Raw genomic sequence first — 27,953 nt, 5'->3', positions numbered from 1 at the left:
CTTGAAATCCTCACTGAGGAAGTGGTGTTGAACCATGACCGGCTCTTTGGGAAACTATCCCTGCAGTTTGCTGAGTCTGTCAAAAGAAGGATTTGGCTGGGAATACAAGCTGAGTTCAATGCTGTGGGGGTAAAACAGCGTGCAATCCCTGACCTGCACAAAAGATGGTATGACCTGCGTAGCCGAGCTAAGGAGAGGGTGGCTGAAAGGCTAGCCGTGGCAAAATAAATTGGAGTGGGACAATCTACCGAATGAGAAAACACCCTACTGGAGGACATGGTGGAATCCACTCTGCAGTCAGAGGCAGTCGTCGGGATTACACAGATCGACACCTCTGATTATGCGGGTACCTCCTAAGACCACAGCAAAACATATTTAAATGTCAAATGTAACTAAAATAGCCCCAAATGCATACCCTGGGTAGTGTAGCACACCTGAGTCCAGTCCGCTTTTTACTTGCAATACCCAAATACATTGTGGGAGTTGTATACAGATAAATGTAAGGGCAAGGCATGGAGGGACAAACACAGCTTCACTGCAGCAGAGTACAGCAAGGAAGTGACTACAGTAGACTGTACATTACATAAGTTAATTTATTGGACTTTTGCATGCGCTATGTTACAAACATGTGCAAATGAAAAGTAACTGAACTTGCACTGTTTAAAATCACAGATGCGGCACAGGACAGTGACGTGGTTGACAACCACTAGTCAGAGGGACCAATGGAACAGCCTGATGAGGGACCAGAATTGCTAGCATCCTCACCCATACTTGCTCTCACTTGCCCCAGGCGCATAGTCCAACAACTGCCTGATTTGGAGAGTGATGAGGCAGCCAAACAGGAGCTCCCACACAGCAGCCTGCCCATATACCACCACCACCACCAGAGGTAACATTGCGGTGCTGTTCCATGCAGTTCCGCAGGCGAAGGCCCAGGGCAATCCTGACGTTTGCAGAGGACAATGGTGCACCTGCCTGCAGTGGGCTTGAGGACAGGATGCTAAGGGTCCAGCGTCTGCAAGGGAGGATTATGTGGATTATGCAGGGCCAACTGGGGACAATGGCAACACACATGGGGGAAATACGTGAGAGAGCTAACAAATGCAGTAGTTGAAGGGCACAGGGCGAACACCGAAAAACTAGACAGTGTTGCAACAGCCATACAAGATATGTCCAGGTCATCCAGGCTGAGCATGTCTCACAAGGCAGGAGGCATCAAATTTCAATGGGGCGCATGCACAGTTACACCAGGGCAATAAATAGGCTGAGTACTACTCCAGCTCAGCTTTCCAGGCGTGCTGTCAGCATGTAGGTGGAGATGGGTCACTGCTGCGAGGATGTGGCCAGGGGCCTCATCCAGGTCACTACTGCAGTAGAACAACTCCAGACTGCAGCAGCTAGTGGAAACCTCATGCATGCAGGGGGGACAGTGAGGAGGCCTCCAGCCTCAGCAGCCTACTGGAACCTGTGGCACATACCAGGAGGCCCAGTAAAAAGAGTCACGCCGGAACAGAAGGCTCAATGTTGGATGTAGCTGAGCCTACTGAAAGGGCCACAGGAGTGCGTGGCAGGAAGAAATAGACATTTGCACAGGTACATTTCTGGTGCGGGAACCAGAATATTGTAACTAGTTCACAATGAAGTTTCAGTGCCAAGGCAATGACATTACATTGTCAGTACCCACAATGCACTTGTCTGCACATGGTATGTGTGCGTTAACACAACCACACAATTCTCACAATAAACCTTTGAGCAAATACTGTGTTGTTTTGTGATTACCCACCTTAAAAGTAATGTTGCATGATTTTTGCCCGTCTCCGTCTCTACTCTGCTGCATTTGGACCGCATGCCACTTGGGGTGGTTGTCTTGGCTGTATGTCTAGTTCTGGCTCGCTAGCAGAGTTTTCCAGGGGAATGCCCCTATTAGTGGCTATGTTGTGCAACATTGCACATGTGGCGACAATTTTATAGCAAGTCTCCGGCCTGTACTGTAAAGCATCACCGGTTTTGTGGAGGACGTGAAACCTTGATTTAAGTACACCAAATGTCCTCTCAATCACATTGCATGTCGAGATGTGTGCCTCCTTGTATCGATGCTCCCTTTGTGTAGAAGGATTCAGATATGGAGTGAGGATGAAAGACCTCACAGCGTATGCGCTATCACCTACAGGATGTGAGAAATAAATATACATTAGTCACTGCTATGTGTCACCATGGTGGACAGGTGTGCAAGACAGTATTACATCTGTTTACCCAGCAAATATCCTTCTCCGAATTCAACCGCAAGTAGACGTTTGTGTATGCCACTATGCCGGAAGATATAGGAGTCATGCGCACTGCCAGGGGAACTAGCCACTATGTCTGTGATGATTGTTTTTGAATTGCAGATTACTTGAATGTTCAGTGAATGGTAAGATTTCCTGTTTCGGTAGATATACTCATTCCCTGAGGGGGGACATATGGGTACATGCGTCCCATCAATGCAACCAATGACATGTGGAAATTGTGCAACCTGATAAAAATCTAATTTAGTTTGCAGCAATTCCTGTGGTGTTGTGGGGAACCTAATGTGGTGGTGTATCCTCTGCAACATGGCATTTAGGAAACAGTTAAAAAAGCGTGATAGGGCACTTTGAGAGACACCTCCAGCTGCAGCAATTACTCCCTGGAAGATCCCTGATGCTAGGAGATGCAGAGAACACAGGACCTGCACATATGTGGAATTGGCATGTGTCCTGCAAGTCTGACGCTGCAGTATTGGGTCTAACCAGCAATGAGCTCTAAGATTGTGGCAGCATTCAGCCTATATTTATCATAAATCTCTTCCTCCGTCTGCCCTAGCCAAGTGACGTGCACTATGACAATTCTCTACTGTATCTCCCTTCTTCTCTGTGCTGCTGCTCTTAGCCTCATCCTCCTCGCCATAACGTAGAGCGCTGCCATTGTGAAACATTCTGATGCATTCTGGGACTGCTTAAGTAGTTTGCTGATGATTAACACCTGTTTTTTTTTAATGTGAAATTTTTATCACCTGATATGATTTGTTCTTATTTAAGTAATGCAATTTACGAATTTGAACTGATTCTGTATTTGCAAATTGTGGTTGCATTGGATTTTGCAATTTCTTATTAGCGATTACCTAATATGGAATCGCTATTACAAATTCGGTATTTAGGTAATTGCAAATTTAGTGAAAAATAGTGACATTCTGCGATTTTGCTCCATGCATAGGAACAAGCTATTTTGCGATCGCAAACTACCTTTTTTAGCGATTCGCAACGTTTACGATTGCAAATTAGCTTGATTAATGTGGGCCTAAGAGAACCAAAACGATGTCTCGAACTATATTTTATCCTTATTTGGATGAGTGTAGGAAGTTGTGCGTGGTGGGATGTTTACGTGAGTATGAGAAAAGAACAGAATGTTTGAGATGCAATGCGGACTCCCAGCTGATAATTTCTTTCAGAACCCCCTATAAGGCTGTGTCTGCTCCTACCTTGGCTCGCTGGGTGAAAGAGATCATGAGAAGAGCGGGGATAAATTTATCTAGGTTTGGACCTCACTTTACTAGGGGGGCTATGGCTTCTAAGGCCATGCATTTGGGTGGAGTACTGCATGGGATCTTAGCTGCGGCTGACTGTTCATAAGATTCCGCATTCAAGAATCTCCAATTTATACCTGTGGATTGTGCAGTAAGGAATATTATGGCTTTAAACTTGCATAATAATGGCCTACGTGCCTTGGCATAAATGTCAGATTTTCCACAGGTAGGATGGGTAGAAAATCATGATTTTACTAAAGACACGGAGGCTGATATTATCCCTCCGTTTTAATTCCCACCCTTTAATATATTGTTTGTGATTCTTTTCAGGAGGAGACTTCAAGAAGTAATTTGAAAAGAAGAAAATGGATTTTATTTATTGGATTGGACATTTAAGGATTGGTTTATTAAACTGTTTTTATTCACGGTTCGATGTGGCAGGATCTTCACAGCAAAAAGAAGGAAGATGGCTGCCACACACAGGATGAAATAGACTTTAAAATGTTACGTTTACTATTCTAAGTCCTTTGCATTGTTTTGTAGTTGCTGCTGCGAGTTGGCAATTAAAGAGATATGCATAAAATCAGCCTCAGTGTCTTTAATAAAATCAAGATTTTCTACCCATCCTAGCTGTGCAAAATTTGAATTTACATCTAGTACTGAAATCAATTCAGAACAATTCCTCTACTTGTCATTACCAGATTATAAAACTGTGCCCTTTGAAAATGTAACTAAAAATGCCCATCAAGAAATGACCTGTCCAAACTGCAGATCAGAACTTAGGTCAATGTTGTTTCTACAAAGGTATGGAAAATATGTCATAGTTCTGCTATAACGATGCAGAGTGATTGGTACTAAATTGGGAACTGAAATTGCAAACTTTGTAGTTGGACAAATTTCCATTTCAAAAAGAACTTTTACAACTATGGCAATCATATTTCATGAAGGAGTTAATATAACCTCTGGACACTGCACATTATATTTAAGATGCCAACAGGATGGACAGAGTGCAATGACATACAAGTGACATTCAAATCAAGACTATCTAAAACATTAGCAAAACTCAGATATGCTATTTCTAATACTGAAGTTCTACGGAGAATATAGGAAAAGAAAATGTGGTATTGTGTTGACATATATATGTATTATGCGTTTCTAAGACATTATTCGGCCTGTTTGGGGTATAGTCTACTACAGAAAGCTGTTAGAAATGAAAGACTCTTTTTAACTGAGGGAAAGAAATGTAGAAACCATTTGAGGACTACATAGTGTTACTACAGATAAAAACTAAATGGAGTAGCCTTAAGATGCATCTAAGAAGTCTCTTCACCACTAAACAAATACTCCCTTTTGTTTCTGCTACAGCAACTTTGTAGTGATCAAGTCCACTCAGGTAGAGGTGGTTGAGAGAGGTTTATTCAGGATAGTTACAAGATCACAAGAAGATTAGAACAAGACCCCACCAGAAGCAGCCAGCATGCTGCTCAGCCCAGCCAACTGTGAGTAATTCACTCCCAACATTCCATGTTATGTCATTACACCAATATTCCATTGACAGGGCTAGAATAACATCAGAGTCAAGATACAACATATCCCCCTTTCTTCTATATATATAAAAAAACAACAATGAAGAAACAAGAACAAACGGAGGAAATAAGAAACAAGAAACCATTGACAGAAGAGAGCAACAGGAAAGGATAAGAGAAGCAAAGAAGAGAGGCAAATCAAGATATAAGAACCATCCTCCCTTTTGTACACAAAAGAAAAAGAACAAAATAACATTGTCAGAGAAAAGGAGAAAAAGAACCACGAATAACTGCCCCAAAACATACCCACTGCCCAGAACAGGAATGTAAGAAGTCAGAAGATGAATGAACCAACAAAACTCAGGTCAACAGGATGTGGAAAACACAGAGAAAGAAAACACTTGAGAAAACAATCCAAAAGGAACAGAAAAAAAAGAAAGAAAACAAGGAAGATGAGGAAAAGTAAAAGGATAATCCTCACCCAAGTCAAACACCATCCTCACTACATAATAACAAAACATAGTGTAAAGACAACAGTGCATATTCATAATAAAAAGTTCAATAAAATGATAAAATAACCATATGTGAGGTTCGGGAGGACAATAACCCGAAAGCAAACCCTTAAAAGATAAGGGATTACAGCAGTAACAGATGGGACTAAGACCCATAGAAACCATAGTCCTTCTAAAATTGACATCGTGAAAACAAAAAGTGGTTGAGCAAAGTCACCAAACAGATATGGGTAGGAACCCATATAATAAAGTAGAGAGGTTGAGCGATGTCAAAAACAGATATGGGTAGGAACCCATATAATAATGCGAAAAGGACTAAAACCCTTGCATAGCTCCCAGGAGGAAGACAGAGTAAAGATATGCACATGTGAGAGGTGTACGAATGAACAATAAGCAGATGGGACTAAAACCCCATCTGCTTATTCAAGTCCGTCAACTGAAAGTGTCTGGGTAGGAACCGGTACTAATGCATAAAGACTGAAACCTTTGCATGGAACCCCTGTAAACGGGTAGAACTGAAAGTGTTTGGGTAGGAACCCTTACTAATGCAAAAGGGCTGTAACCTTTTCATTAATCTCTTGTAAATGGGTAGACAGATGCTGTGTGCAATAGAAAAGTGTACAAACGTACAATGAGCAGATGAGACTAAAACCCACTGCGATCCCAGAGTAGGGAAACACATAGTATGCATGAGACAGCAAAGAAACAATGGACTCTTGACGGTGTGTACCCCTAGGGTCCATAAACAATGAGGTGTAAATCAAACGAACACAAGTTACAATCTTGTGAAGGATAAAACAGCATATTGCAAACAAAACAAATAGCAAGTTTAATGTATAAAGGAAAACAAAAAACATGTAACATCCCACATAGGAACTTCAAGAGATATCACCGGTGAGCGACGACTCACCCGAGCTTTCCAAGCGAACAAATGTCCTTGCCTAAGGGAACAAAATGTAAACGTGCCAAGAAACGAAGATAGAAGAAATATGCTGTAGATATTAAACTGCCCCCTTGATACTGTGAAACTCCAAAAAAAAAAAAAAAATAGGTTAGAGCTTATGAGAGAATAAACAATAAAATGAATCTAGGCAGTCAAAGGGCAAAGCGTGGCTGTTACAAGGATAAAGTGCCACACAATGGAACCAAACAGCAGGAAAAAGGCCCTTATAATTGTCAAAGGAGCAAGACCAAAGGAATCCCTCGACGACGCCGAAGGTTGCTTACGTATGGATGTTAGCAAGAAGTGAAGTCCCAAGTTGACACACGCATTTAATACGCATACATTGACGGCGCGCTTCTTGACCATGCAGCTTTGAAATCATCGTGTAGATCGGTAAGTTTCAACATCTATATGTCTTGAGGCGCGATGTAGGCGGATAGCCTGCGGGGGTTGCAGACAGTTCGAAGGATACTGCAGCAGATGGGAACCCTTTGAGGAAACTCTAATGACAATGTGGTTGGCGAGGGAGGTAACTCCTTAATGTTGATGTGCTGTGTCCAAGCACAAGATGGCAGCGCGCTTCTTGACGCCGGGCCAGGGCCTCACCCCGCGCTGTGGCATGCAGGTATCACCGGCCAGCTGACGGGATCGAGGAGAGAAGGGTGTCATCATGCAACGAAGAGGGGAAAACATCACCAAGGATTCACCAACACTCCGCGCGACACAAGAAGAATGGTGAGGTGCGCGTGCATAGGGTTTGAGTTTAAACAATGCCGTGCCGTTCATCACGGTGGGGCCAATTTAGGGTACTTTATGGTGCAAAGACAGCAAAAATAGAGCGTGCCTACTCGCAGGGAAAACATACACTCTCTGTCCTCACAAATACGTGCATGAGCTTACCCAAGATGTTGCTCCTCATGTAGATGCTGCTCCTAATGTAGCAAATGACTCACCCAGTTCCTCTGAGAAAGTTCCTTAGGGCCGTTTGAAGCTGTGACTGTTTCAGTTGAAGCACCACTTCAAAAGCAAACATACATGGTGTAGAGCGCACTCACTGCAAAAAGAGCCACACAAAACTCCATGAGATACACCGCATTGGGATCCAAAATCAGGCAAATTACCACGCTGGAGTAGACAGTGTAGAAATGCACACTCCGTTGTGCCTGTGAGAAGAGGACGATACAGGAAAGATAGCTTGGCTGGCGCACACGTGAAAAGGCACACTTCTTCACAAGACTGGGTAGACGTCGATGTGTGGCACCTGAAGACAGTAAAATAGGCTTACCCTCGCTGAAGGCACAGCACAAGTAGAAGTAGGATTTCTCAGACACGTAGAGATGGACTCTGGAGAGTAGACGCCCTAAACTGAATGGGCAGCTCCTTAAGTAGCACTTCCCCAGACGCACAGGAACAACTGGCAGACTGCTGTGGGCAACCGATGTAGGGGTCACTGGTGGGGTCAGGGATCCCAGTTGCCTTAGCTTCACTTGAGTTGATCTGTACCTTAATGTTGCTTGAGGTTTGATGAGGTGGCAGACGCAGGTTAATTTCAGGATCGTCGCCAAAAACTTGTAGTGATCAAGTCCACGTAGATAGAGGTGGTTCAGAGAGGTTTATTTAGGATAGTTACAAGATCACAAGAAGATTAGAACAAGACCCCTCCAGAAGCAGCCAGCATGATGTTCAGTATTTCACTCCCAACATTCCATGTTATGTCATTACACCAAAATTCCATTGTCAGGGCTAGAATAACATCAGAGTCAAGATACAGCAAACTTGTACTAGTAGTGAGTGTTATGGTTTTCGTACATGGACCGAGAACATTTTAGATATCATTTGGCCTAACAGGGATGATGTTTACAAAAGTATATCCAAAATGAAGACTGCTTCATAATTGTTGGACATTTTGTACCAGATATAAAAATATCAGAAACAATTTTAACATATAGTTGCTTTCTTTAAGGTAGTAGCCTACCAGCAAGCCACTACTAAAAAACATGTAGTGAGTGGAGTGTACAGTATGACATATTTGTAATGATGTACTGTGAACAATTGTTTTTATTTTACAATCCATTGATTGTTTTTCCCTGCTGTTTGATGATGATGCTTCATACAGAGCACCGTTGAAAGTGAAGAAGTATGAAAGCTGAAAACAGTAAAAAACAGTAAAACATTTGTCTATGTTGAATTAAAGTTTAGGAGAAAAAATATTGTGTGTTGTTTTGGTTGCCAAGTGTTCAAAATGAAATGCTAATACATTTTTCTCTGTTTATATTTGTTCTCAGTGGTTGGTGATCGGGATATATTACATGTGTCAAATCACAAATCTAATAATGGATTAATTGAGTCACTACTCATATACTCATCCCATCTCCCAGGCACTACAGTTCCACTCACCCAATCACCCAGCTATACCTAGGCAGTCATCCAATCACTCAGGAAGTGCACTTGCATTCATCCAATCTACCAGCCACTACTCAGGTACTCATCCGGTCACCCAGGTGGTACCCATGGAGTCATGCCTTCACTCAGGCACTACTAATGCAGTTATGGAGTCACCTAGCACTACACTTACACTCTTTCATTCATCCAGGCACTGCACTTGCATTAATCCATTCACCCAGGCACTACACTTGCAGTCATCCAATTACCCAGGCAATACCCATGGAATTATCCATTCACTCATGCAGTACCCATGCAGGCATGCAATCACCCAAGCACTGTACTTGCACTCATTCATTCACCAGGCACTGCACTCATCCACTCACCCAGGCACTACAATCGCACCCATCTGTTACCCAGGCACTACACTTGCACTCATCCAATTATCCAGGCACTGCACTTGCAGTCATGCAATCACTCAGGCACTACCCATGCAGTCATGGAATCACCCAGGAACTGCGGTTGCACTCATTAATTCACACAGGCACTGCACTTGCAATCATTCATTCACTGAGGCCCTGCACTTGCACGTATCCATTCATCCAGACACTGCATTTGCACTAATACAATCACCCAGGCAGTACACTCGGACCCAAACAATCACTCAGGCATTACCCATGCAGTCATGCAATCACCCAGGCACTGCACTTGCACTCATCCAATGATCCAGGCACTGCACTTGCACACACCAATTCACCCAGGCACTACACTTGTACTCATCCATTCACTCAGTGTTAAAAATGGGGGTCTCTTGTTGGCAATGTTTTGCAACTTTCTCCAAATAGGGGCCCTTCCTTCTAGTGAGGATAAGGGGGATACATACCTAAAAATAACTCCTACTCACCTCCTTGGTAGCTTGGCACAAGCAGTCAGCCTTCTCTCAGAGGCAGTGTGTAAAGCATTTGCACATAACCAACAGTAACAGAGTGAAAACACTACAAAAGGGCACCACACCAGTTTAGAAAAATATCCAATACTTTATATATTCAAAACAAGACCAAAACGATAGAAATTCAACCTACAATACTTACAAATATGCACTTCAAAAGAATAACCTTAAAAATGCAGTTTCTTGAAGTCGGTAGCTCCATCCAGTGCTACCGTGGTGCTGAGAACAAAAGAATCCAACAGTTTCATAGGACCGCTTTGTTTTTGGTATCAGCAGACTTGTAAACAGTACCTTTTCGTTGTGGCCAATCATGTTGGTGCAGGACGGTCGTGGCAAACGTTGCGGTTGCCATGTGGAGCATAGTGGTGCGGCGTGCGGTGCCCTCAAGGTGTGGTGCAGGCAGCGGCTCGGTGATGGCCATCCAGTGGCGTTGGTGCGGAGTGAGGCGTGCTCATGATGGTGCTGACAGGTCACGGTGCAAGCGGCAGTGCGGGTTGAAGGGAGCTGGAGTCGGTCAGCCCAGACTGCAATGTGGGACGGGGCGGTGCATCGTGTAACTAACAAGCGAAGCACCCAACCCATGGTGCGGTCACGGATGATGCAGTCAGCAATGTTGTCAGTGAGACCAGGGCGGCAGAGTGAAGCAAGGGGTTGTGGAGTGCGGTGCACACAGGTCTCGGTGCAAGCAGCGGCTCGGCTGAGGTCGTCATCGTCGGTGAGACCAGGGTTGCTGTGCAAAGAGCGGCGTTGCTCTCTGTAGTGCCTTCAGGACACAGAGTTTGCAGCGGTGTCGGTGTTGGCTGATTTCCCCCTCTGTGGCCACTGAAACTGCGGTTGCAGAGGCAGTTCCTAGAGGTAGGTGAAGTCTTTGCTGTCCCAGAGACTTTGTGAACAGGAGGCAAGCTCTATTTATAGCCCTTAAAGATAGTCAGCAACATGTGAAAGAAAGTTCAGTCTAGTCCTTTTACTGCCCAAGGCAGAAGCAGCAATTGCAGGCCAACCCAACAAAGCAACAACACAGCAAAGAGGCAGTACTCCTCCTGTCAGTTCTCCTAGCTTTTTCTTGGCAGGCTCCTTGAACCAAGCGAGTTCTAAAGTTCTGGGGTCTGGGCCCCTATGTTTAAACTGCTTTTTTCTTTGTTCTCTGGGGCAGAGAGTGTCTATGCTTAGCCCAAACCTGTTTGGTCCTCTTTGACCCAACTTCCAGGCAGGAGGTGGAGACAGCATTGTCCAGACCAGGCCCATTCAGGTGCAAGGAAATCTCCTCCCACTACTCTAAATGCAACCCAGGTCTATTCATCCCAGCTCTGACTCATCCAGGAAAGAAAGGACCCCCCTCCCCCCAGAGGCTATCTGAAGAGAATGCACACAGGATGGCTAAGAAGGAAAATACCTACTTTCTAAAAGTGGTATTTTCAAACACAGAATATAGAAATAAACTTTATTAAAAGATGCATTTCTACATTCTGAGTTCAGGCATTTTACTCCATTTCTCTATCTGGTCCCGATGGGAAGATATTCTTGTAAGATGTTACAAAGTATTCCCCATTCTATCCTATGGGACACATAGCCCTTCAACAGTGAAAAACAAATATAGTTCACTATCAGAACAATGCACACTCACCAGTACATGTCCTACCTCTCAAATACACTGCACCCTGCCCACAGGGGTACCTTGGGCGTACCTTAGGGGTGACTCACATGTAGTAAAAGGGAAGGTTAGGGCTTGGCAAGTGGGTGCACTTGCCAAGTCGACACAGCAGTAAAAACTTCACACAGACACTGCAGTGGCAGATCTGAGAACCCTTTGAAAGGTTGTTCTTGTCAGTGGCACAATCAGTGCTGCAGGCCCACTAGCAGCATTTGATTTACAGGCCCGAACACTCTCAGTACACTTTGCTAGGGACTTACCAGTAAATCAAATATGTCAATCATGGAAACACCAATCCATAATCCAATTTACAATAGGAGCACTTGAACTTTAACACTGAACAGCAGTGAGAAAGTGCGCAGAGACACTAAACCAGCAAAAACATAGTCAAAACCAGGAGGTCAAAAAGCAAAAAGACAGTGGTAACACACCAAAAGATGCCAGGTCTAACACATGTCCCCCTCCAGCTGAAAGTAGGGACAACTACCCAACGTCCTTGGAGTTCTCTTCACTAAGGCGGAAGAACCTGGACACTCCATCAGCGTAGCGTAGCCGTGTTCTGTGCCAGGGCAGTGTTCCGCCGTAAAGTCCATTCCCTGTAGGGAGATGGACCACCTCAACGGTTTTGGATTCTCACCCCTCATTTGCATCAACCATCTGAGGGACCTGTGGTCGGTCTGAACTCAGTTGTGAGTTCCAAACAGGTAGGGTCTTAGCTTCTTCAGTGCCCAGACCACAGCAAAAGCTTCTCTTTCTATGGCACTCCACCTCTGTTCCCTGGGGAGTAGTCTCCTGCTAAGGAAGATTACAGACTGGTCTAGGCCCTCTTTGATTAGTTGAGAGCCCCGCTGCCACACCATGCTCTAAAGTGTCGGTCTGCACTACGAATTCCTTGGAGAAGTCGGGTGCCTTAAACACAGGCAATGTGCACATGGATGCCTTCTGGGCATCAAAAGCTTTCTTGCAGGCATCAGTCCAGATCACCTTCCTGTGCTGCTTCCTGGACGTCAGCTCTGTCAAGGGGGCAAGAATGGTGCCATAGCCCTTGACAAACCTCCTATAGTACGCGGTGGGACCTAAAAAGGCTCTCACCTCTGTCTGGGTCTTGGGGGGCTCCCAAGCCATAATGGTGTCAATCTTAGGCTGTAGGGGCACCACCCGGCAGATTCCTACCTGGTGCCCTAAGTAGACCACAGAACTCTGCCCGATCTAGCACTTACTGGCCTTGACCATAAGGCCTGCCTTCTGCAAAGCTTCCAACACTTCCCAGAGGAGCTGCAAGTGCTCTTCCCAGCTGGACACTGCAATGTCGTCCAGGTAGGCGGCACTGAAATCCTCCAGCCCAGCCAACACCTTGTTGACCAATCTCTGAAAGGTAGCAGGGGCATTCTTCAGCCCAAAGGGCATCACCCGAAACTGGTGGTGCCTCTCTGGGGTTGAAAATGCTGACCTATCCTTGACCCCCTCGGTTAAGGCAATCTGTCAGTACCCAGATGTCAAGTTGAACGTGCTGAGGAACTTGGCAGCTCCCAACCAATCAATGAGCTCATCAGCTCTGGGAATAGGGTGCACGTCAGTCCTGGTGACAGTATTAAGCCCACGCTAGTCCACACAGAACTGCAGTTCCAGAGTGGCACCGGGTGAAGCAGCCTTTGGGACCAAGACCACTGAGCTGGCCCAAGGATTGTTAAATGGCTCGATCACCCCTAACACCAACATGTTAATGCCAAATAGCACTTTTTATGTGGTCAGCCCACCCAGAGATCTTTTAGGGAGTTTATTAAGAGCCCTCTGAACCCCGTTAAGGTGATGTATCCAACCACACCCAGTGCCTAATACTCTAGCTGTTAAAGACTTATTTAAGTCATGGTTCATCCTCTACAAAACAGAATTGTTCTCGGGTCGGTATGGAGAAGAATAATGCCCTTGTACATCCAGGACTGCCATAGAATCCCGGTACGCTTTAGACGTGAAAGTCGGGCCCTGGTCCGAGTGGGGTGTCCTGCATGCATGTGTCCCGATAAAGACTTGCATGTATTTAATAACAGTTTGAGCATCAGCTGAACGCTGTGGCCAAACCCAAGGTAACCTGGAGCAAGAATCAACTCAACTAAAATAAATTGAAATGCTGTCTCTGAAGTCAGTGGACTACCGTGGTCCAAATAAGTACAGCCAAAATGCTCATTGGAAATTAACACGTGCGTCAAAAAATATGTCCATGGTGGAGCTTTAATTTGTTGACAAATGTCGCAGCACAGGACATATTCTTTGACCTGCTGATATAAGCTGTGCCACCAATAACATTGCTGTAGCACGGAAATTGTGGCTGCCACACCAGCATGTGCCAAAGCAACACCCTTGTGTGCCGCAATCACTAAAGCAACTCTGCGCTCTTGGTTGGGAATCAAGTGATCGCCAACCCAGGAATTGTAATAAAAGGGATGTTTTGTTCCCTCAAGTGATTAGAATATTTAGATGGAAAGTGTTAGAAATGGGGGTCTCTAGTTAGCAAGGGTTTGCACCTTTGTCCAAATAGGGGCCCTTCTTCCTAGTCAGGATAAGGGAGTTACACTCCTAAAATAACCCCTGCTCACCCCCTTGGTAGCTTGGCACGAGCAGTCAGACTTATCTTAGAGGCAATGTGTAAAGCATTTGCACATAACCAACAGTAATACAGTGTAAGCACTACAAAAGGACACCACACCAGTTTAGAAAAATATCCAATATTTTTATATACTTGAGACAAGACCAAAAATAATAAAAATCCACAATATAGTACTTAAAAATCTTCGGTTATCAAAATATGCTTGAAAAACAGTTCCTTGATGTCGATAGCTCCATCCGGGGCTATCCCAGCGTCGTGAGCAAACAAATCTAAACAGTTCTGGCTGACCGCGGTGTCGCAGGCCAGCTACTGTGTCAGAAATACCCACAAACCTCTCGTTGAGCTTCCCAAAGCACGGCACCCTCAGGCTTCGGTTCCGGAGGTCGGTGCAGGAGTCGTCGGGCCCTTGAAGTCACACGCGTTGCAGATCGATCTCCTCTCTGTTGGAGTCAGGAGCGCTGACGTCGGCAGGCATCGGGTGCTGCGGTGCGAGGTGCAGCAGTGCGGCAGGAGGTGCCCTCAGGTCGCGGTGCGAGCCGCAGCTTGGTGGCGGCATCAGATGGCGTCATCGGTGAGACCAGGGTCGCGGTGCGAAGTGAATGCAGCGCTCGTCGCGGTGTTGGCAGGTCACGGTGCAAGCAGCGGCGTCATTGTTGCTGAAGCGCTGTCGTCGGCTGACCAACTGGTGTCGATGGTGCCGGCGTCAGGAGGTTAAGACTGCGTTGCAGGATGAGGGCGGTGCATTGTGTAACTTTACAAGGTGCCCTCGAACCACGGTGCCAGCAGTTGTGTAGATTTCGACGTGGAGCGTCGTCGTCGTCGGGGATACCAAGGTGTTGACGTGAAGCGAGGCGGTGCGGAGTGCAGTGTCCACAGTTCGTGGTGTGAGCAGCGGCTCGGTTGCGGCATCAGCAGGCATCGTCGGTGAGACAACGGTTGCGGTGCGGCGGTGCCCTTTGTGGTGCCTTCAGGACACAGAGTCGGCAGTGGCGGCGTCGACGTCATCAGGTTGCTCCTTATGTTGCAGCACAAAACACACAGTCACCAGTGCTGAGGGCAGAAGAGCTTGAAGTCTTTGCTGTTCCTGAGACTTCTTGAACAGGGGGCAAGCTCTACCTCAAGCCCTTAGAAAAACTCACAAAAGTAGATTGCAGAAAGTCCAGTCCAGTCCTTTCATTGCCCAAGACAGAAGCAGCCACTGCAGGCCAACACAGCAAAGCACACAGCAAAGTTGTAGTTCCTCCTCACAGCTTCTCCAGCTCTTCTTCTTCTTGGTCCAAAAGAGTTCTAAAGTTCAGGGGTCTGGGCCCCAATATTTATATCCCAAAATCCTTTGATCTCTTAGGCAGAGAGTGTCTGTGCCCAGCCAGAACCAGTTCTGCCTTCTCTGGTGTGACTTCCCGGCAGGAGGTGGAGACGGCATTGTCAGAGGCAGACCAGGCCCTTTGAGGTGCAAGGAAATCTCCTCCCCTTCCCCAATTTCAGCCCGGGTCTGTTCAGCCCTTCCTTGACCCGCCTACATTATCTGGAGCCACTCCTGCTCCCCAGCCTTCTGTCATCCAAACCCCAGACAAGCAATCCACATTCCAGCAGAGGCACACGGGATGACTGAGCAAGAAAATACCTTCCTTCTAAAATTGCTATTTTCAAACACAGAATGTAAAAATCACCTTCACTAAAAGATGCATCTTTAGATTCTGAGTTCAGGCATACTAAACTTTGTTTTCCTACCTAATTCCCCGGGCCAGTTATGTTTATAAGATGTTATAAACAAACTCCCCATTCTGTCCTATGGGGAACAGGTAGCCTTGCAATAGTGAAAAACAAAATTGCCCGTAATTCACTATCAGGACATGTCACAAACACCAGGGCATGTCCTACCTTTCACATACACTGCACCTTGCCCACAGGGGTACCTTGGGCATACCTTAGGGGTGGCTGACATGTAAGAAAAGGGAAGGTTAGGGACTGGCAAGTATGTGCACTGGCCAAGTCGACATGGCAATTACAAACTGTGTACAGACTCTGCTATGCAGGTCTGAGTTACCTTTTCAGGGCTAATCATGTGGGTGGCACAATCAGTGCTGCAGGCCCACTAGTAGCATTTGATTTACAGGTCCTGGCACACTCAGTGCACTTTACTAGGGACTAACAAGTAAATCAAGTATCCAATCATGGAAACACCAATCCATAACACAATTTACCACAGCACCGCTTGCACTTTACCACTGATCAGCAGTGAGAAAAGTGCGCAGAACCACTACGCCAGCAAAAACAGAGTCAAAACCGGGAGGTCAGAAATCAGAAACTCAGAGGAAACACGCCAAAAGACACCAAGTCCAACAGAAAGCCTTTAGGTAAAGGGGTGCCGTCTTTATTTGCATTAATGGCAGCCAAGATATCACTATCTATCCTTGTTTGAGAATGAGTAATTGCAGCAACAGTAGCTATTGTGACTGCAGACTTGGCTGCTTCACCAGCCAAGGAATGCCCTACAATGTGTGGTCCCACACATTGAAAAAAAAGTATGCGTTACATGAGTCTCTGGCAAGCTGTCTTTCAGGTGTGCCACCTTAACCCAAAATGTCTTATGCTTTATTGTGTTGCCTTTAGAATCTTTTAATCCATTTTGCTGCCAATAATGTAAATTATCATTAAAGGACTGCACACAGTAATAGGAATCACACACTACATGTGTGGGGAATTCAGGATCTGTATGTTCAAATGTAAGAAGCAAAGCTTTCAGTCCTCCAACTGCACAGTGCAGTCACCTAAAGACTGCGTGTGAGTTTTTTAAGGTTGGAATTTGCTGTCAAACATTGCATTAATGCAACCAGGGATAGAACTTTGCAAATACCTAAACCCCTGTTCGTAAGAATAAAAATCTAAAAGACTTGATTACATGCTCACGCATGACACATACAGTGAAAGCACCAACACAAACCACACTTAGTGGAACCACGACTCTGGTAGGGAACTGCAAATGTGTGTCATGTGTGGCATGTCCATTTGCTATAGAAACTAAACAGTACTCAGTAAATGGATCAAACGTCAATCTCCAGTCTCTAACTAACTGTAAAACCACTAACATAGTCTATTTAATCACATGCCCTTGTAAACAGGCATATGTGGGGGAATCCTCACGCTCCATGGCGACACGTTTCACTGAACACAGGTCCGCTATTAGGACCAACAAAATCCATGCACCTCTTGTACAACACTATATGGATGCAAACCACACAGCAAAGGATATTCAATGGCTTATCCTTGAGAAAATCCATACTAATGGCCCCGCAGCACAGAAATTCGAACACGTAGGGAGGTTTTTTGGATGTTTACTCTAGACACCTACAAAAGAGGCCTCAACAGTGAGATTCCATGGAGCCAGGCAATAAGATTCAACAATATTTGAGTTTATGAATCAGGTATAGCATATGTGCAATATGCAGGTTTGCCTTTATAGCACATAGACACCTGGAAAGTCAACTTTATTCATCTTTTTGGAGACAAAAATAGACCTTTTATCCATGTAGGATCAGCATGAAAGCAATCAAAATTTGGATAACTTTATTGTTTTCTCTTTAATATAGTTTTAACATAATACTGGGGCACAGTTTGCACTATTTATTTAATACATATTTTTTACCTAAGATTTTATCTTACTGTGTTTCCTTTTGCAAGGGGGGCTTGGGGGGGGGGGCAGGCGACCGTAGGGAGTCCCCACCCCCGGGCAGTTTGGGAGGGGGCGTGTGGGGGGCGTGGCTGGCTCCGCGCGGCCAATTTTCGAATTTGGGCTCCTTTTTCATACTAAATGTAGCCCAAGTATAAATACTTTGGGCGCCTGCTCCCGGCCACCATTTTAGGTTTGGTGACCTGGTGGCTGGGAGCTAGGCTAGTGGTGTGTTTTTTGTTAGGAATTCCAGTGTGGTGTTATTGCTTCGCGATGGCGTCCCATGATTACCGGGTTCTGGAGGCCCTCCGGCTCTTGTCTGAGGCGGGCCGGATGGATTTGGTTGTGGGGGAGGTGGCGGGGCCGTCGCGCCCTACGCGGCAGGCCTCGGCTGGAGTGGCGGCTGCGGTGGCCGCCTGCACATCGCCGAAGCGTCCTAAACAAATGCCGGTGAGTGAACGGGGCCGCCCGCGTTTAAAAAAGGCGGCCCTCGCTCGTTATGGTCAACCGTGCCGGTCGGGTGCGGCGGAGGGGGCGGGTGTAGTGAATGCGGCGGGGCGTGGGGCGTGGGGCGGGCTTATCTTTGGTGCCAGCGCGTTCTTTGTCATCCCCTGCGGTAGGCGTTATGCGAGGAGGCGGGCGCGGCATGAAGAGACGCGCGTCGTCTGTGCCGGAGGATAATTTATTGAGCGCGAGGGAGGGGGGACGCGCGCTGAGTGTTGATGGGTCGGCGGACTTCGTACAAGTATCGGGTCTGGAGCGTGTGGAGTTTCCTTCTGTCAGGCCAGATGGGGGTGAGGGGGGAGACGGTAATTGTTTCGTTAGGAGTGCTGGGGGTCATGAGGCAGGGGCTGGGTCTTCTAGGGTGCAGGTGTCAGGTGGTGTGGGTATGGTGAGGTCATATGAGGCGCGCATGGTGGGTGACAGGCACCGGGTGCTTAGAGAGTCAGAGCCTCGTAGCCCCTTGTTGTTTTCTCCTGGTTCTTCCATAGGGGGCGCGGTTTTCTCTGTGGGGGCGAGCTCTCTGGGAGAGGGGGAATGGGCGCAAGTGGAAGGGTGGTGTTCGGCGCAGGATTTGAGGTTACAGGGGGAGCAGGGGGTTTCAGAGAAGTCACTGCCTTCGGGAGGGGTTGGTTGGCATTCACCGAGCGAGGAGTTTTTGGGGAGGGCTGGGAAGGGGGGGTCGGAGAGGAAGGTTGGTTTTTAGGAGAAGGGGATTCAGCTGGGGGGGGCCTTGAGGGAGAGGGCCTGGACATTTTTCCTTCCTGGGCAGAAGGTGTCCGGGGTCTTGGTGGGGAGGGTGCATCGGGGTGGTCAGGCGCTCGGAGGCAGGACAAGGTGGAGGGTGACATGGCGAGGGTGGTTTATGGGGCGAGCGGTCGCGAAAGTATGAGGTCGGGCAGGTCACTGTCTCTGGGGGAAGGGTATGGCGAGGTTTCGGCGTCCGCTTTGGGGCACGCTATGTTGGAGTGGAGCGGGGATGAGGAAGGGATGGTGTCGTCGAATCTAGTGGGGGCGGGGCGAGCGGGTTTTTCTAGAGGTGGTCTATCAGGCGAGGGTTTTTTGAGTGGTCTCGGGTCGCGGGTGCCAGGTAGTTTTCAAGGTCCCAGCACACCAGTCCAAACTTTTTCTTTACAGGGTAGGACACGTAGCAGAGCAGCAGACTCGGTAGGGCGAGGTGCGGCCCATTATCGCCGAGGAGAAGGGAGGATGAGGCCTTACGCGGCACATTCCGTACCGGCGGGGGATCCCGTCGCGGCCAGCTCACGAAGGTCCGGCGCGACCTCGCTGGCCCCAACGTCACGGTGGTCAAGGTGGACGGAGTTTTCAAATAAGATGGATTGTTATGTTAATCGACGTAGGGGGGAGGACCGGCGAGTACAGTCGGCTCCCCCGCAAGGTGGTTTTAAGGCCGTGGAGGCCGGTTGTACTAATGCAGGGTCCGGTAAGGCCCGTGTGGTGGAATTTGCTGAGGAGAATTTGCTGGTGGAAGAGCCAATCTTGCTCGATTATGAGGAAGACAGCCCCGAGGAAGGGGAACCACAGGGTTATGAGGAGGGGGGACACTCTCATGTTTCTCGTAGTCTTTTCCAGGTTTTGGGTGTGGCACCCATTGCACAGTCCGTGGTGGTGAAATCCAAAGGAGAGCACGGCCCGTCGGTGAGGGCGCATCCTCCAAGGGATTCTTCTGAGAGGTCGGCGAGGCGGTCGGAGTCGGTCCGCACACCCTCTTTAGAGCCAGGTGAGAGCGCTAAAACACAGGCCAAACCTATTATGGTGTCTGTGAGGTCTGGGGAGGATGGGGGAGGGGGTGTGTCGGAGGGGAGATTATATAGAGGGAAGTATGTGAAAGATACAGGGGTTGGCACGGGGACGGAGGGAACGTTTCCGGGGGCCAAGGTGGAGAGTGGGTCCAATACAGAGGCAGGTGATGGTAAGGACAAGCCACAGAGCAAAGAGTTAAAGATCAAGAAGCTCCCTTATATGGGGGTGACTAAGCCTTTAGGTGCCCATTTAATGTTAGCAACAAAGGAGCGTATTTGGAAGGGCGAATATGTGGAGATTTTGAAGCTCTTACACAGGGAGGTGAGGTCTAAGGAGGGCTCTAAGGAAGAGGAGTACGAATTGGCTAAGCGCCCTAAGGTGCCGCTGACGATTGAAAATTGGACGGCGGCATTTTTAATTTATGCCAGTGTATACTGTGAAAAGTTTCCCGAGCACTGCGTGGCCATATTCAAGTATATGGATGTAATACGGAAGGCCCAGATTACAGGTAATGGTTACGCTTGGGCACAGTATGACGAAGAATTTAGGGCCCGTATGGCTTGGGATTCAGAGGCAAAATGGGGTGAGCTAGATAATGATTTGTGGCAACATACCATGGGGGCCGCGCCAGGAGGTAAGACGATTTTTACGGCTAGTGGTCTGCCTCTAGTTTATCGGCCCTTTCAGGGAAAGCCCACCCGGGGTGGGGTGGGAGGCTCAGCCGCATCACAGACTGGGGTCGGGGCATGTTGGGATTTCAACAAAGGCCTATGTACTCGGGAGTATTGCAAATACCGTCACGAGTGTTCCAAGTGCGGCAAGCGGCACCCTCTCGTCAACTGCTGGGGCGTTAGGCCATCGGGCGGACAGCAAGGGCAGCAGGCAGGTGCAGGGATGTCTGGCAATGCGCAGCAGTCGCAGGGTGGACGGGGGGGTAGGGGCGCACAGGGTTCTGGGCCAAAGGGCTCCTACGCCAATTAAATTGGCTCAGCTCGAGGAAGCATTGAAGGGCTACGGGGATTTGGTGGCAAAACAGACACTTTTGGATGGTTTCAAGTGGGGTTTTCATTTGGGGTACCACGGGCCCCGGCAGAGAAGGTGGGCGGATAATTTGAAATCCGCATCAGAGCACAAATTGGTGGTGCGTGAGAAATTGTGTAAAGAAGTGCAGGAGGGGAGGATGGCAGGCCCGTTTGGAGAGTGGCCAGTTCATAATTCATAATTTGATAATTTCCCCTATTGGTGTGGTGCCCAAGAAAGAGGAAGGGCAGTTTCGGCTGATTCAACATTTGTCATGGCCTGAAGGGTCGTCAGTCAATGATTTTATCGCTGAAGACGCTGCTTCGGTGTCATACTCCTCAGTTGACGTCGCCATGTCACTTGTCGTGACCGCGGGCGACGCTGCAGGCATGGCAAAGTGTGATATCAAGTCGGCTTTTAGGCTGCTCCCGGTTCATCCGGACAATTGGCCTTTGTTGGGTATACAATTCGAGGGTAAATGGTATGTAGACAAGGCGCTACCAATGGGCTGCTCGGTGTCATGTGCTCTTTTTGAACTGTTCAGCACTTTTTTGCAGTGGTTTTTCACGCATCGCACTGGTCACAGCTTGGTCACCCATTATTTGGATGATTTCTTCTTTGTGGGCTCCCCGGGCTCTTCGGAGTGCCGGCATGCTCTGGAATCTTTTCATGAGCTTATGGAGGAATTGGGGGTGCCGTTGGCTCCGGAAAAAACAATGGGGCCTGTTACTGTCATCTCCTTTCTGGGTATTGAGCTTGACTCAGTTGCAATGCAGGCTCGTTTGCCTGAGGATAAGAAATCCAAAATGTTGGCTTTGCTGGACACGAAGTTGGCTCGGCCGAAGGTGACAGTGAAGGACATCCAGGTGTTGTTAGGCCATTTAAATTTTGCTTGCAGGGTGGTAAGGGCGGGTCGGACTTTCTGTAGGCGCCTGGGCCGGGCTTTGGTGGGTCAGCATTTACCTCAACATCACGTGCGTTTGTCGGCAGGCGTGAAGGAAGACCTGCGTATGTGGTCCTTTTTCTTGCACTCCTTTAACGGAGTACCACTGGCCAGGGACGAGGATGTGCAGTGGGATGTGCAAATGTTTTCGGATGCAGCGGGCAGTGATGGTTTTGGCATTTACTGGCAAGGGCGATGGTGTGCAGAGAAATGGCCACAGGAGTGGAGGAATGGTGGGCGGAGCATTGCCTTTTTGGAGCTTTTTCCACTTTTGGTTGCTTTGACCATTTGGGGCAAGGAGCTGGAACATAAGAGGGTCCTGTTCCGTGTGGACAACATGGCGGTGGTGCAAATAGTCAACAGGCAGTCAGCCAGGGATGAGCAGATTTTGAAATTGATGAGGGTGTTTGTGCTGGGCTGTTTGCGCTATGATATTTCATTCAGGGCTTTGCACGTGCCAGGTGTGGACAATGACATTGCGGATGCTTTGTCTCGTTCGCAGTGGGGGAGATTCCATGGGCTGGCCAAGGAGGCGGACAGGACACCGACCCCGATGCCGGAGCACCTCTGGTCTGTCGGCAACGTAGGGTATTTCAACTGGTGGTAGGTTCTTTGTCTGCTTCCACTCGTGCAGCGTATGCTTTGGCGTGGAAGGAATTTTTGTCCTCAGGAGCTTGTAGGAGGGAGGAGTCGTGGCGCAGTTCGGAAGATGTAGTTCAATTTATCCTTGACCTCATTGAGAAGGGTTTGTCTAGAGTCACTATTGCTGGGAAGCTGGCAGGGATTTCCTTTATGGGTAAGCTTTTTTGGGGTTATTCCCCGTCTGCTGGGGAAATAGGACGCAGGATGCTTGAGGGTTGGGCTAGAGAGCGGCGTGGAACCGTGATGTCCCGTTTACCTATTTCCTGGCAGACGTTAGCACGTTTGTTGACAGTTTTGCCTGTAGTTTGCAGGGATGATTTTGAGGCTTCGTTGTTTGCTACCCTTATGGTGTTCATGTTTTTTGGGGCTTTTCGGGTTTCTGAGCTCCTCGGGACCAAGGTAAAGCGGGGCATTCGTTGGCAGGACGTGTTCTTCACGGACACAGGTGTGAACATTTGGTTGTCCAGTTCAAAAACAGATCAGAGGGGGATTGGTAAGGGGGTGTGGTTAGAAGCAGGAGCCCCCAGTTGTACCTGTCCCCTGCGTTTGGCGAGGCAATGGAAGATACTATCAGGGGGTGATGGGGGCGACCTGGTTTTCCGGCATATGAATGGGTCGCGCGTCACTGACTATCAGCTGCGTATGGTCCTGCGCAAGGGGTTACAGCGTATTGGTTTGGATTGGGGCGGCAACTGAAGCGCATAACCGGGGTTGGTCTCAGGGCGACATAATGCGCTTAGGGCGTTGGTCATCAGACTGTTTTAACAAATATGTAAGAGAAAATGCAGCAGAGGCGCCTGCGTCCACCTCTTTGTTATGAGTCTCATTCTTGTTTTTCTTTTCAGGTTCGGTGGCTGGGCCACACGCAAAGGAATTGACGGTGTGGATTGTGGGGCATTCCTTCGTCAAGTGGGCACATGTACAAGCGTGCAAAAGTTATTTTGGGGGAAGTTTGGGTTTTAATGACAGCCTTTTTCGGATGATCTGGAAAGGGAAGGGGGGTATGCTTTGGAGGGAGCTTATTCCATGTTTGAATAAAGCCATGGTGAGGGGACAATGCCCGGATATTCTTTTAATACATTTGGGGGAGAACGATCTTTGCAGTGTGAAAGGGGTGGTATTATTGCGTGCCATGAAAAGGGATTTGGCGTTGTTGAAGGAGCGATGGTCGGGTTGTCATGTTCTCTGGACGGAATTGGTCCCGCGGAGGGTGTGGAGAGGGGCTTTGAATCCCAGAGCTATCGACAGGTCTCGGAAGAAGGTGAATACGGAGATCTCCAGGTTTTGTCGAGATTTGGGTTTTGGAAGAGTGACACACAAAGATATTCGTTTTGAGGTGGTAGAATTTTTTCGTGGAGATGCGGTACACTTGTCAAGGTTGGGCATGGACCTTTATTTGTTGGAACTTAGGAAGGTCTTCTCTCGGTGTTTGAACGTGCAGAAGCAGGCTCGTGGTGTTTAAAGCTCTTTGTTGTTGGGGGGGCAGAAAGAGGGGTGGGTGGTGGTTTCACCGCCCCCCTCTTTCTGGGTGGCGGGGGTTATGGTGATTTTTGGACAGTTTTACCGGAGGTTGGTGGAGTTATGTTGTTGAGTTGGGTTATCGACAGGGAAAGGATAGGTTGGTAATTTTAGTTCGGTTACACAGTTTGGGGGCCGATAGCTGTAAAGGGGCAGGCAGGGGAGTTTGGTTAACGGAAGGTTTGTATTTAGAGATTGTTGGGGGGGGTTATACAGGAATGTAATGTTTGATATTGTTGTAATGTTGTAATGTACGGGCGGGGGCGGGCTCGAAGGAATTTAGGGGAGGGGGCGGGGTGCGGTGTTAGGTTTGTTATATTTAGTGAGGTTTAGATTTGGAAGGCGTTTCGGCCAAGGTTTTAAAATTGTAATGTGCACCTGTTTCCAATAAAGCAACCTTTTACACACAATTCTTGGTCTGCGGCCTGCTTCCCCCCCACCCCTCCCTCCCAAAGTCTTAACATGCCGATACTCTATGTCGCATGTTTTCTGGGTTGGGCAGGGGATGAAGTCAGGTCCAGCATCGTATCGTTAGCATTATACTTCCAAGATGCCGCCCATAATCGCCTTCGTAATTCACAGCGCATTCTAGTTACATGAATTGTCGCTTAGTTCCGTACATTCCCGCTACATCTCTTTCATCCGTTAAATCAGGCACCATTTGGCGTGCAAATATTCTTCATATTCGTGATTGCTGATTGCACGTTAATCATATGCCATGCACTAATGCCACACCACACTAAGGCAAACGGAGGCTTCAGTTCGTGTGGATCATTCCAGAAGCCCCGGAAGAAGCCGTAGGTGGGCTACACGGTAACGAGTCAGCAGGACCCGCAGCATTCTGCTATCACGTTGCGCTAGGCTTCAGTTCTCTCCGTCATCTCCTTCATCTTCCTAGGTAAGACATCTAATGTAGCCCCACCTGTACACTATGCGCTATTAGGATGATTTAGTCAGAAGGTACCAGTAGGGGGAGAAGGGTCCATCACCCGCTTTAGTGTTTTCCCCAGATTATGCCAGTGAGGTTATTAGATCGAAATACATTATACATTTACCCGAGATACATACCAATGAGCCTTTACCACTTTGCTTACCTAGTATATCATCCGTAATGTGCACGAGAGGGTTACTCGGCATAACGTACTCTTTTGGATAGCAAATGCATAAACTCCCCACGTGTTTTATTTCGACACTAGCTAGTTTGGCTATAATTGAAGATAAACTGCGTTATAAATTCCAGCCATTAAGGAATGTTTAGTTAATCATTTTTTCAGGAACCTTACTGTTTGAAGAGAGACTACCCCATAACCTCCAATCAACTAAACGTGGGAGGGTACGTTTTTTTTCTCTCCTTTTGACATTCCCTGCAAGAGACAGATCATATTCTGAATATTAACAACCATGGTCTCTGTTGGGTTCCATCTAGTTACAGCACGAGATCCTTCCCCGAAGAAACTGCTACTAGCTGACACCATCAGCGAGCAATTAGAGTATACACGATTGTATGAGCCCTTTATAAGGTATACATTAGCCCTCTATTCAAGGAGTCTTATTTGGTAGACACCACCAGAAAGGGGTTATGTGTTTAATCACATAAATGCATGGGTGTACATTATATCTTAGGATCACTTTGTGACTCTGTATTTTCAATAGCATCTCTGATTAATTAGGTTTGTATTTCCTTTTTCTTCATCACTTTAGTTCACTTCTTTGTCAACTATACAGATTTATTATTTTCAACAACAAAAAATTCTCCTGAAATTTTTCCTTGTGACAGTGTAATATTTGTAAATATGTATATTTATGATCTAATGTATTCCATATGTATATATTGTATATTCAGTAGAACTGCCAACAGCTAACCCCTATACAAATGCCCCAAATCCTTCGAAATAATTCCCCTTCACCGTTTTTATTTTTCAGGTTTCATAATTACATGGCTACCTGATGAAGACAGACAGCCGAAATGCGCGTAGAAAAATATATCATTAGCCATGTGAAATATATGGATATGAACAAAATCCCTCTTTCCCTTTTCCCTCCCCTTTGTTTACATCTACTGAAACTGGTTATGTGAATATGTATAGTTGATTGAAAAGACTCTGTACATATAGATCAATGACTATATTGCATATATGTAATTGTATCAATTGATAATTGCCCTATCAAGAGAAAGGCATAAAATCTTTGATTGTATCAATGAATGTAAAAAAAATTGTTTTCCCTTTCTTTTAAGTACCAAAAACTTGATTAAATAAAAAAAAATGAATTCCGAAGGATATTAATTTGTGGGTGTTTACATGTTTGTGTAACTAGACAGCTCACTATTTATTGTGTTTCCTATACATTCCTTTCATATAAACATTGCACTAATAACAGTAGTACAAGTCGCTGAATATTACTGCTTAGAACCTATAGCAGGTTGAGCTGAACCATCAGTGTAAATAATATGTTTATACTGATCAAAAGGCAAAACAGAAGAGGGCATGGGATAAACATGCTCATACTGTAAAACCTCTTGTGTCTGTAAAGACGGGTCAAAGAAGAAGTCTACATCAACAGCTATTAAGGATGCTGCCCACTGTATCCATCCAGGAAGTAATTACGTGTTTCCCTTGTTCAAGTAGCCGTTCTTTAAGGATAGCTATCTGCACTGCAGTCAGTATTTATTTGGTGGAAGCAAAACGCATTTCCACACAAGAATGTAAATGTGATTTATATGCAATCGGCACTGTTTCACCTTCACTAAAAGTGATATAGGAAAATCCAATTTCACCCACCAAAATAGGGTTGACCAGGTTTGCGGTATTGACATGTATATGTAAGTGCTGTCTAGCAAGCAGGTCAGATTGTAATGATCTGAGTGTATCAGTGTGTACTGATGTCCAACGTGAAGGGGAAAACCCAGGTGCTATTAATTCATAAAATGGTTTAATGTGTTGTGCATAATCAGGTATATATATTCTGCCAAAATTAGGAAATCCTAGCAGCGACTGTAATTTTTTTTTAAGTATTTGGAGGCTGCAGTTGTGCACACTTCTCCAAAAAAATGAAAGGCAAGGCTCTTTCCCTCATTTGTAAGTTCGTAGTCTAGGAAAAGTACACTAGTAAAGCCATATAAGATTTCTTGAAGTTGAACTTTTAGCCAAGTGCAGCAAATACCAATATTATGCGATCTTCTCTGGCCAAGTAGGGATGTAATTTATCATTTGTGAGGTAGATATGATCTACAATGAACAATATGTCTGTGTCAATAAAGTGTAGACTTGACATTATGCCAGCAACAAATAGACCTGGGCTATTCTTATAGCCCAATGGGAATCGTCCATATCCCATCTGAAAACCAAGCGCGCTAAAGCGGTCCAATCTCAGCTTTCAGGCACTAGATTGTAGTTGAAAAACTATTGGAAAACGATTGGAAATGGCCAATCTGGGTTTGTATTTTTTACCGATAATTGTATTAATTAGTGCCATAGAATGAGCGTTTTGCCCTGCAAATGGGCATGTATGACTGTTTAAATGTCTTAGTCTAAGAAAAAGCGATAAGAATGATTCAGTTTCGAAGCAGGAAAAAGAGGATTATTCATTTGAGAGACACAGGGTTCAATTGCTCCCTTGTACTCCAACTGTGAGAGTATTTCTTTAACAGGTGCTGTTGCTGCATCCCATTTTATAGGGTATTGTGGTTTCTCTTGTGGGCAGGAATGCAAGGGTATAACACAAGGAGAATCCTTATCCCAGGCGACATGATTGCGATAGAGCGCAGGGGCTAGTGCAAAAGGCCAT

At 46.7% G+C, this 27,953-nt stretch overlaps 1 long non-coding RNA gene across 2 annotated transcripts in view; it reads left to right on the top strand.

The window, feature by feature from the left end:
- Nucleotides 1–26,438, top strand: part of LOC146798506 (uncharacterized) — a 210,542-nt gene extending 184,104 nt beyond the window's left edge. For both annotated transcript variants that reach the window (XR_014969173.1, XR_014969172.1), the window contains exon 8: nt 26,091–26,438. This is a non-coding gene — a long non-coding RNA (uncharacterized LOC146798506). The remainder of the gene's footprint in view (nt 1–26,090) is intronic.
- Nucleotides 26,439–27,953: the final 1,515 nt, after the last annotated feature.

Source organism: Triturus cristatus, chromosome 9, assembly GCF_964204655.1.
Source record: "Triturus cristatus chromosome 9, aTriCri1.1, whole genome shotgun sequence".
In the NCBI taxonomy this organism is placed as follows: domain Eukaryota; kingdom Metazoa; phylum Chordata; class Amphibia; order Caudata; family Salamandridae; genus Triturus; species Triturus cristatus.
Note: the sequence above shows the minus strand (reverse complement) of the source record. Positions and strands in the feature narration are given on the sequence as shown.